The sequence below is a fragment of the Asterias amurensis genome, chromosome 8 (genome assembly GCF_032118995.1).
Source record: "Asterias amurensis chromosome 8, ASM3211899v1".
Lineage (NCBI taxonomy): Eukaryota > Metazoa > Echinodermata > Asteroidea > Forcipulatida > Asteriidae > Asterias > Asterias amurensis.
This window is the reverse complement of record NC_092655.1, coordinates 19,122,570-19,131,370: the sequence shown is the minus strand read 5'-3', so window position 1 is coordinate 19,131,370 and position 8,801 is coordinate 19,122,570. Positions and strand designations below refer to the sequence as shown.

The 8,801-nt window shown below is 35.9% G+C and overlaps 1 protein-coding gene across 4 annotated transcripts in view; it reads left to right on the top strand.

Annotated features, from left to right (window-relative positions):
- Nucleotides 1-3,714: 3,714 nt before the first annotated feature.
- The window catches only part of LOC139941249 (uncharacterized), a 29,177-nt gene continuing 24,090 nt past the window's right edge, over nt 3,715-8,801 (top strand). For 3 of the 4 annotated variants that reach the window (XM_071937731.1, XM_071937730.1, XM_071937728.1), the window contains exon 1: nt 3,715-4,004. The gene's annotated coding sequence lies outside the window, so the exon portion shown is untranslated. Of the gene's footprint in view, nt 4,005-6,007; nt 6,073-8,801 lie in introns of all 4 variants that reach the window. The other variant, XM_071937729.1, reaches the window with a different exon arrangement.

Here is an 8,801-nt window from a genome sequence, read left to right as displayed (position 1 = left end):
GTTATTGTTATTGTTATTTTTATTGTTATTTTTATTTTTATTTTTATTTTTATTTTTATTTTTATTTTTATTTTTATTTTTATTTTTATTTTTATTTTTATTGTTATTGTTATTGTTATTGTTATTGTTATTGTTATTGTTATTGTTATTGTTATTGTTATTGTTATTGTTATTGTTATTGTTATTGTTATTGTTATTGTTATTGTTATTGTTATTATTATTATTATTATTATTTTTTTTTTTTTATCAGAAAGGCATACATTTTCATATCATATCTGAAACATGTGTTATCTCATTGCTTAAAATTCTCTATTTTTGGGGTAGAAAATGATATTTGAAATGCAAGATGAACAAACAGTTATAGATTCACAAGCACGTTGAAATTGAAAAAGTCATATCCATCATAAGTTTTCTTGCACCCTCATACTAAAGGTGACAATGCTTAACCGTTTTATTTCTTCCCGCAAAGCCATAAAACTTTCGTATGACATCACTTTACTGAGAAGGGTTGGGGTGGTGGGGTTGGAGTGTCGGGGCTTCGACACTTAGCCGTATAGGGTGAACATTTTAGTTTCGCTCTCACATGGTCAAGACCACAGAGATGATTTACGCATCGTAAGCGGAGAACAGACCATAATCAGACCAAGAATAAATGTAATTATAGGCCTTTATTAATTATACAATAATATTGACTTCATATAACATTTATTACATTCAAAACGTCAAACTTGATTTCATTCAACATTTAACTGCATATTATACAACGTTTTTATTTGCATTATTATGAAGCTTCATCACAATTCAAACGCTATTGGAATAATATTCCTATTCCAATTATAAACTAATTTGCGTTTGCCAAAGTGACTTGTATTGATCCTAATAGACGTTTTATAGCTCAAATCAGAATGTAGAAGAAAAAAATGTTAACTATGTGGGTTGAGCAAGAACATTTCAAAATTTATTTACTTTCATATTGCTTATGTTTTTTAACAGGTCCTTTTTTCAATTTTTTTTTATGAAAAGTTCAAAACTGAATTGACACAATTACGGTGTAGGGCCTATATTGTTCCTCTGATTATTTGCTGCTTTTTTTTTGTTTTTAAGTTTCCCCCAAAAAATCTATTTCGTGAAGCCACATTTATTAAAAGCAACATCATCACGACTTTCTGCAGGACATTGTTTTAAACACAATAGTTTAAAAAAATATCCCAGAGCCTAAACATAGGTCCCCTAAAAAGAATTTGATCGCCATATAGTTTTACCCACAACAACTTCAGCCATATCACCAGATTAATTAAACACATACATAGACAATAGAAATCATCACAGGCCCTGCTGCTAGGGCGACCAAATTTGTCTAAAAGCGTGTACCTCAATCACATAATTTAAAATGAACAAGAACGCATCAACTGTTGATGCAGAAGTCAAAAACAAAATTTGAAACTTGCAAATAATTGATTATATATAAATATTGAATAAATCGTTCATTTTTAGGACAAAAATTATTAAAAAGATAAGATTATTGACCATGGATAGCGTTCAGATTCCTTCCCAAACCATAAACCCAAGTAAAGCGCACTCTGTTAGTGAATACAACATTTGAGCAAGAATTTGGGAAAATTTAAGATTTTTAAAATTTTTTATAAATATTCGACTCTATTGAGCTAAACTAGCGGTTTATACTAACTACGTGACGTACGTTAAGAAAAACATTACTTAAGAGAGAAATTCTTGCTGAACCACATAGTAACCCATTTTAGACTTTAATTTGTTAATAAAAAAAATAAGAAATCATAAAAAAGGAAATTGTTACAGCTACAAATTTTCAGGAACATGAAGTTATTTAGTAAATTGTTAGATTCAATTGAAAAACCAATAATCAAAAACTTTTGTTGACAACAGTAAATTTAATTTTGGGAATTTTTTTCGCATCGAGAAAAAATATAAACAAATATCGTTTGCAACACGGTGTTTTGTCTTTTAGTATTTTCATGCAACATAAATATGACCAATTGAACCCAGATTTCCACAGCCTAGGTTTGTTTAGTTCTGCCTATGTTTTTTTAAAGCATTTTTTAAAGGTCACGTGTAGGCTACCATGGTCACGTGTTTGAAACTTGTTTTAACATAGGGTCGACACGTTGTTCCATATAATAAAAACTCCATTGTTGTTTGTAGAGAACAATAACATTGACTGCAATGTCAACGAGAAGGCTAAAATGGTAAAACGAAAAAATGTATTATTTTGTATAATACAGTGGGGGTTCACGGCAAAACCAACATAAACAAATTGGGGGCGTGCGTGACCTTGCTGTACGCACGGGCTCCCATCGCCTCCTTCCCGGGCTAGTGAGACGCCCCTGGATGCCTCGCAATATTATTCACCTGTCAACGACCTAATTACCCTGCTTGATGATATGGGCAAGGCTGGCATGGTAGAAGGAGAGGTAATTAGCTACTCCGGCTGCAATTGTCACTACCAGTACCACCCTAAAAAAAACACCCTGATTTATTTTAACGAATCCGTTTTTTAAATCGATTTAGAGAAAAAGAAAATTTCCCCATTAAAAAGTTCTAGGTGGCGATTTTGACGATGTACATTATAAACATTGCGATCTAATACGGCCCAGTGTACAGTGAAAAAAAAAACCGGTTGCCCCATCATCCAAAGTCCACTACGATCGAGTGAGGAGAGTCCATAGACCGAACCACGAATAAAATTAGTAGCCTTTTTTGTTTTTTTATTTTATACGGTTTCCCCACCACACCCCATCTAAAAATATTGGATGAAAATTGCATTGTATTTCCACCCATAGCATTTTGCACACGGTATATTGAAGCACAACCAGCCCAGCTCCTCTGCAAATTGCACAAACTATTTACATACAATTGAAATGGTAAGATTCCATTCTGATTGTGGTTTTTGTATAATGTTGATAGCCGTACCAGCCTGAACCTAGCTGTAGGGGGTTGATGGCCGCAACCGCCTCGCTGCAGTATAAACTGCCACATACTGCCGATGATAGCGTGCCATGTCAGGATTTCCCAAACAAATGACGCAATACATGGCCTTTCTTTGCCTTCCTAGAAAAACACCTCCTAAATAATCGACCGACCGAGGGGCGCAACAAAAATGATACAATTTGGTCTACAGTAACGTCTATGTTTTGTAACTTTTATATATCAAACATACAGAATAAGTACTATCAATATGATGACATGATAACTTTATTGTAAAATATGCCAAATTAAAGGAAAAAAAAAAAGTCCCAAAAATCTTTGGGTAGATAGTAAAATGGAATGTGTCCGACCGAGTCACGCACCAGCACGTGATTTAATCAACATCCTGGACCTCGACCAATCACGCTGGCTAGTTGTTGAAAGATTTTCAGGGGTATAAAATCTAGAAACGTTTTATTTCCAAAAGTGAGTTGATACTTACTACAATGCTTCCATATAATACATACTGCAATAATTGTGTTTCATACCTATTAATAAAAAGATAATTATCTGTCTGGATAAATCAAAATAGACTCAAAACATTCTTTGTTATGAGTAAAATCTCCCTACTCAATGCCAAATATGCAAAAACCCACTCTTATGGGCGAGTGCCTTAGTACGAGGATTTTCATTGGTCAATATTTTATGTAATCACATGCACGGTACATCCTTGAGCGATATTTGACAGATTCAAAACAAAACACCGTCAGGGGGCAGAGATACTGCAAGTCACGTATATTCAACTCATATTAGCTGAATTATCTAGAAGAAAGGCTGACGGAAATTTTTATGTAGCTGAACTATTCATTTTTAGAGACTCTTTGCTCACGAAAAACGACCCAGTAATTGTGGAAACGGACAAACTATACTACAACAACTGTTCCCAGACAGTGGATTTGTGATATAAATTGCAAATTACACGGCAGAGGAACGTTTTTTTCCCCACCCTGGACTGGAGTTGCGAAATCAACATCCAGGAACTGAAGCTTGTGTTTACAACTGAAGTAAGTCGTTTGTTATAAAATGGTCTTGCATGTGATTATGTAACATTATATAATGTGACTATCCAGACAGCCTGGTCAGATATTATTTGATTGTTTTACTTGTATACAGATTCTTTTAACAGTTAACTTTATACTGACAACTGCTGATGTGTTTGCAAAAATATTACTTCCTTAACATGCTTTATTTAACAACACATTACATTAATACAATGCAGCACTTATTACCAAATTCCTTATCTTGTTATGAAACAATGACATTCACTTAAGATTTATTTTTGTATGATTATTTTGTGATAAATATATTGCATTTCATTTCAGTTCTGTTCAGCTCAGGTTATTATTATTATTATTTATTTTGTATGATTGTTAAAGTAAAACTGGACAAAAAACTTATTTGTATTTATTTAGTTGTGATTAGGCCTGGGCGAATTATTCGAATATCCGGTTAATGGCGAATAGGTTTTCCTATCCGTAACCGCGAATGCCTTTTTTTTCTTAACCGGATATCCGCATAGGGCGCGAATACCTATTCACAAACCGGATAATTCTGTAATTACAACCGAGTAACCGGATATTCTTTAATATCCGAATATCCGCGGACGTCGGGCGACAACTGATATAAATGTTTTGTCTGAATCCTTATGAAACTTCTATTAAGACAGCATAAAACAGCATATATTAAGTATTTAACTATGCTTACCTCCGTGAAGAGTTAAAACAATGACATTTCTGACGTAATTTGTTCAAAGATTACAAAAGTTTTCCTTCACGTAGAGTCAATCACGATCAAAAGAAAAAGCAAATCACCATCTTTAAATTAGATCCGGTTATTTTTATGAATGAACCGAGTGACACTGTCTAAAACTAATATCAATCCGCCCATAAGATCTCATTCACAAAAGAACAGCGCCCTCTAGAGGCAAAAAAAGATATATTTTTTTTTCTTTTTTTTTTTAAATAGCGCCCTCTAGCGGCGAAAAAACTATTCGAATATCCGGTTAATTTCGGATAGTTGGCCAGCGGTATCCGAATAACAAAATTTCACTATTCGCCCAGCACTAGTTGTGATAATGTAACCCTCCTCCCGACTGCGAAGCCGGCTCTGCCGTCGGGAGGAGGGTTATGTTATCGCAACTACTTTGTGCTGTGACTGAGATTGGGACAAGATCGGGACTCAAACCCACACTGCTGATCAGAAACTCAAGAGCAGGGCCGAAGAGCTTTAGCTAGTGCTTGACCTCAAATTGCAGTGAGTTGAGCTTGTCGTTTCAAAACCTTTTTTAGGTTAGTCACATCAATTGTAAGGTTTATCACGAATAGCAAAAGATCAAGAGAGGAGGCTGATTGACCCACAAAAAGATATAGGCGATGTGTGTGCGTTTCGTGCATGACAACATACACCGCATAGCAAACTGCCCCATTTGCCTACCCAGAACGCCTTGTGGTTTTGAATCGCGATAAACCTTATGGAAAAGCATTTACCTTCAGATTGAATGTATGGGATTTAAAAATACAGGGAGCACAGTTTTAACAATCAACAGGCGGGCGTGTTTTGCATGACATGTTCCAAAAACAATTCATTTACTGTTTTAAAAAGTGTTAACTCGAAACACAGTATGTTATTTTATTGCAATTTCATTTGCAGTTAATGATATCCTTCTGTGTAAACAGAGGAAAGTGCAGTCATGAACTTTCATTTCAAATTCATCTAAACCAGGAAATGAGTTGACCTAAGAATGTAAAGTTAGACACTCATGTAGCTTCCTTCATTCAAAATGGCGAAGTGGTAGCTTGTCGTTAACTGGTTTTTGACAGCCAGTGGGTGGTTCAAACTGGTCCCAATGCCATTGCTCTGCTTATCGTCAGGCAAAGAATCAGTGCTTATTGGCTTCTAAGCAGGTAATTCGACACCTTAGTTGAGTGTATTTCACAGGTTTAGCATTGAGTCTTTGCTTTGTCAAGTGCTCAGAATGTGTAGACGTTGTTACTGGGCATTCTTTCAGGTGTGCAGAAATTCGGCTCTTGCCCTGTGACTGCCTGTGAGGTGTTTGCAAGCACAGAATTTGCGGTAAGCAGAAACTTGCCATGTTCATGATGTTCATGATGCCATGACTGGTACCAGTCAGTGGCACAACAGATTTCTGGATTTCCTTTTTTTACAGAGGAACAACATGCAGGGTGCATAGTAGCTAGTTTTGTGTGTGGAGAACAAATAGGGTGCACAACAACAATGTACATTCGGGCCTGTATGTTTTTATAAAAGGGTAAGGATGTCACTAAGGCATTTTCTTCCTGGTAAAGGGCACCCTTTGATGAAATTGTAACATTCTACTGGAGCATTTAAAAGACACCAAGGCAATGACCATGGGCCAATTTTACAGAGCTGCTTAAGCAAAATATTTGCTTAAAAGCACGAAAATAGCTTGCTTATTTTACACACGTTACTGGCCAAAATTTCATGCCATATTTACATTGCTTGTGACTGGTATTTAGCTGTTGTTTACTTACCATAACCATTGAGTCTTGGCCGATAATCTGATTTGACTAAGCATTATTTTTTTTGCTTTTAAAAGCAACATTTTGTGCTTAAGCAGCTCTATGAAATTGGGCCCAGGGGCATAGTTATCAGGCCTGTTACATTGAACAATTTGTAGTTTCGCACACAATATTTTAAAATACATTAGGCATTAAAAGAGGAATACAAAATGTTGCAGCTGCAGAAAATGCCAGCTTTTGTAACCTCATGTTGTACTCGAGTGCAGATTAGATTGTACATGACTTTCATAACTCATTTAAGTGGCCCATGGATGTCTGTCCGTACCTGTTTGACATTGAAAAAAGTATACATGAATTTAATTGAAGTTCTGCATTTCATTGTATTAAAATACATGTTTTCCCTGTTTGATCTGTGAACTTTTCCTCCATGATCTGATCAGAGCAAGGTGTAAATACTTTGAATTGATGGTTGAAGCAAAATTTAATCAGTTGTTTGGCAAACTGATAAGAATACAGTCACGTATTTATCCACATTGTTGACCTTGCCCTCCTGTTTCCATCATGTAGTTAATGACATTAGGTCCACATTTTCACCCGAAAAATAGGATACTGGCCTACCAAACATTTTGTGGCTGGCTTCCTGCTAAATTGCACAAAGAAATTTTGTATTTTTTTTCTTCAATTGGTCCCTTGAAACTGGTCCCTGGTTTTAAGGTCCTTGCTGGAACAAAAACATCCACAGGTATCTAGGGTAGTAAGAAGAGTGTGTGAACTCCTTAAACGTAGGCCTATGTGTTTTCTCTCAGATGCCATGATGGCTGGTGGTCAGATCTGCGGGCTTTGATCATAGTTTTGATCCTCTTCTTAACTCTGCTTACTGTGTTGTTTTGATGGATCGAAAGTTGCACTAAATTTAGTAGTCAGCCTGCAGTCCTGGTAAAATGTGATAATTTTGCAATTGCTCTACAGACAGTAGAAACAAAGTAGTCTACAACCTTTGCAGTTGAATGATCAATCCAATAATGGTTGTGGTAATGCTCCATGTGAACCATTTACCAAGGTTAAGATCTGGCTAACTCTGTGTCTGAACAGATAGGCCTATAAATAATAACATACATTTCCTGTTTTTTAGCGGATGCATGTATGAGGGTGAAATCTATTTCATGTGTAAAAAGTTTTTCTCAGAAAAAAGTTTCTATCGTGTAACAATAGATTTTTCTATGCCCTTAATTGCCACTTAAAATTTATAACCCTGCTATATGTTGAGCATAATTTGCCTGACAGGATTTTATCAGTAATTGTGTTTTAAATTGGCTGGTACTGGTTTTTTCCTTCATGGTTTTACTAAGTTTCATGTGCATACACCATGCATTGATGGATTCTTTGGCAGACACCATTGGCGCATTGTGCATAGAAACTAGAAACACATCAGCCAGCCACAAAGGCATGGCATTTCATAAATGTTTGCTTTTCAACTCTAGGGTGTGCCCACTCCCCAATAGTCTAAATATCAGATAAACTTTGTGGAGCTCAAGGATATAGACTGTGGCTGTTCCATGTGGAACTCCACATTTTAAAAAAGTACTGCACAAGGGGGCATTTGTTGAAACAGTTATTTAGTACATATTTCATTGTGTCTCATGCCCATGAAAGCATTTGATGGAAAAAAATGTACATCCATGATCCATTCTGGGTGTAATGAGGTCCAAGCATTGTGCAACCTGTTTACCATAGCTAGATAGGGGTGTTACATAAATTATGGGGGTCAGATACATTTTGAAATGACAGGACTAGATGGAGGAGGACCTGCAGAAAATACAGCTTACAAATTTTCTGCTGAGCAAAAATAAGCAGGTATATCCTCCATGACACAGATTGTGTTAATGTATTTTTGGCTGGTAGTTCTGGAAACCATAATACTTGCCTATTTTCTGCTTACCAATATCATAGAGCAAGGAGCTTTATGAAATTGGGTCGTATGGTCATTGCTTTGTGCCCCTTAAAAATATTATCCATATTTTCCATATATTATACACAATCCCCTTCAGAACTACCATATGACCTCTTAGACCTCCCAGTCCTGGCCCAACTTAACCTTGCCCTCCCCCACTGACCTGCAGAATGACCCCCATAAGTACCACCCCTGGACCAATGTAGGGCAGGTACTGTATGCTAATTTTTATACTTGACAATTGACATGTCAAGAATAAGTGCATGCTTGCAAATAAAACGTGACCCATTATGGAAATTATAAAATGCAGGTCATTTGAAAAACAAAAATAGTGAAATTTATGCAATACA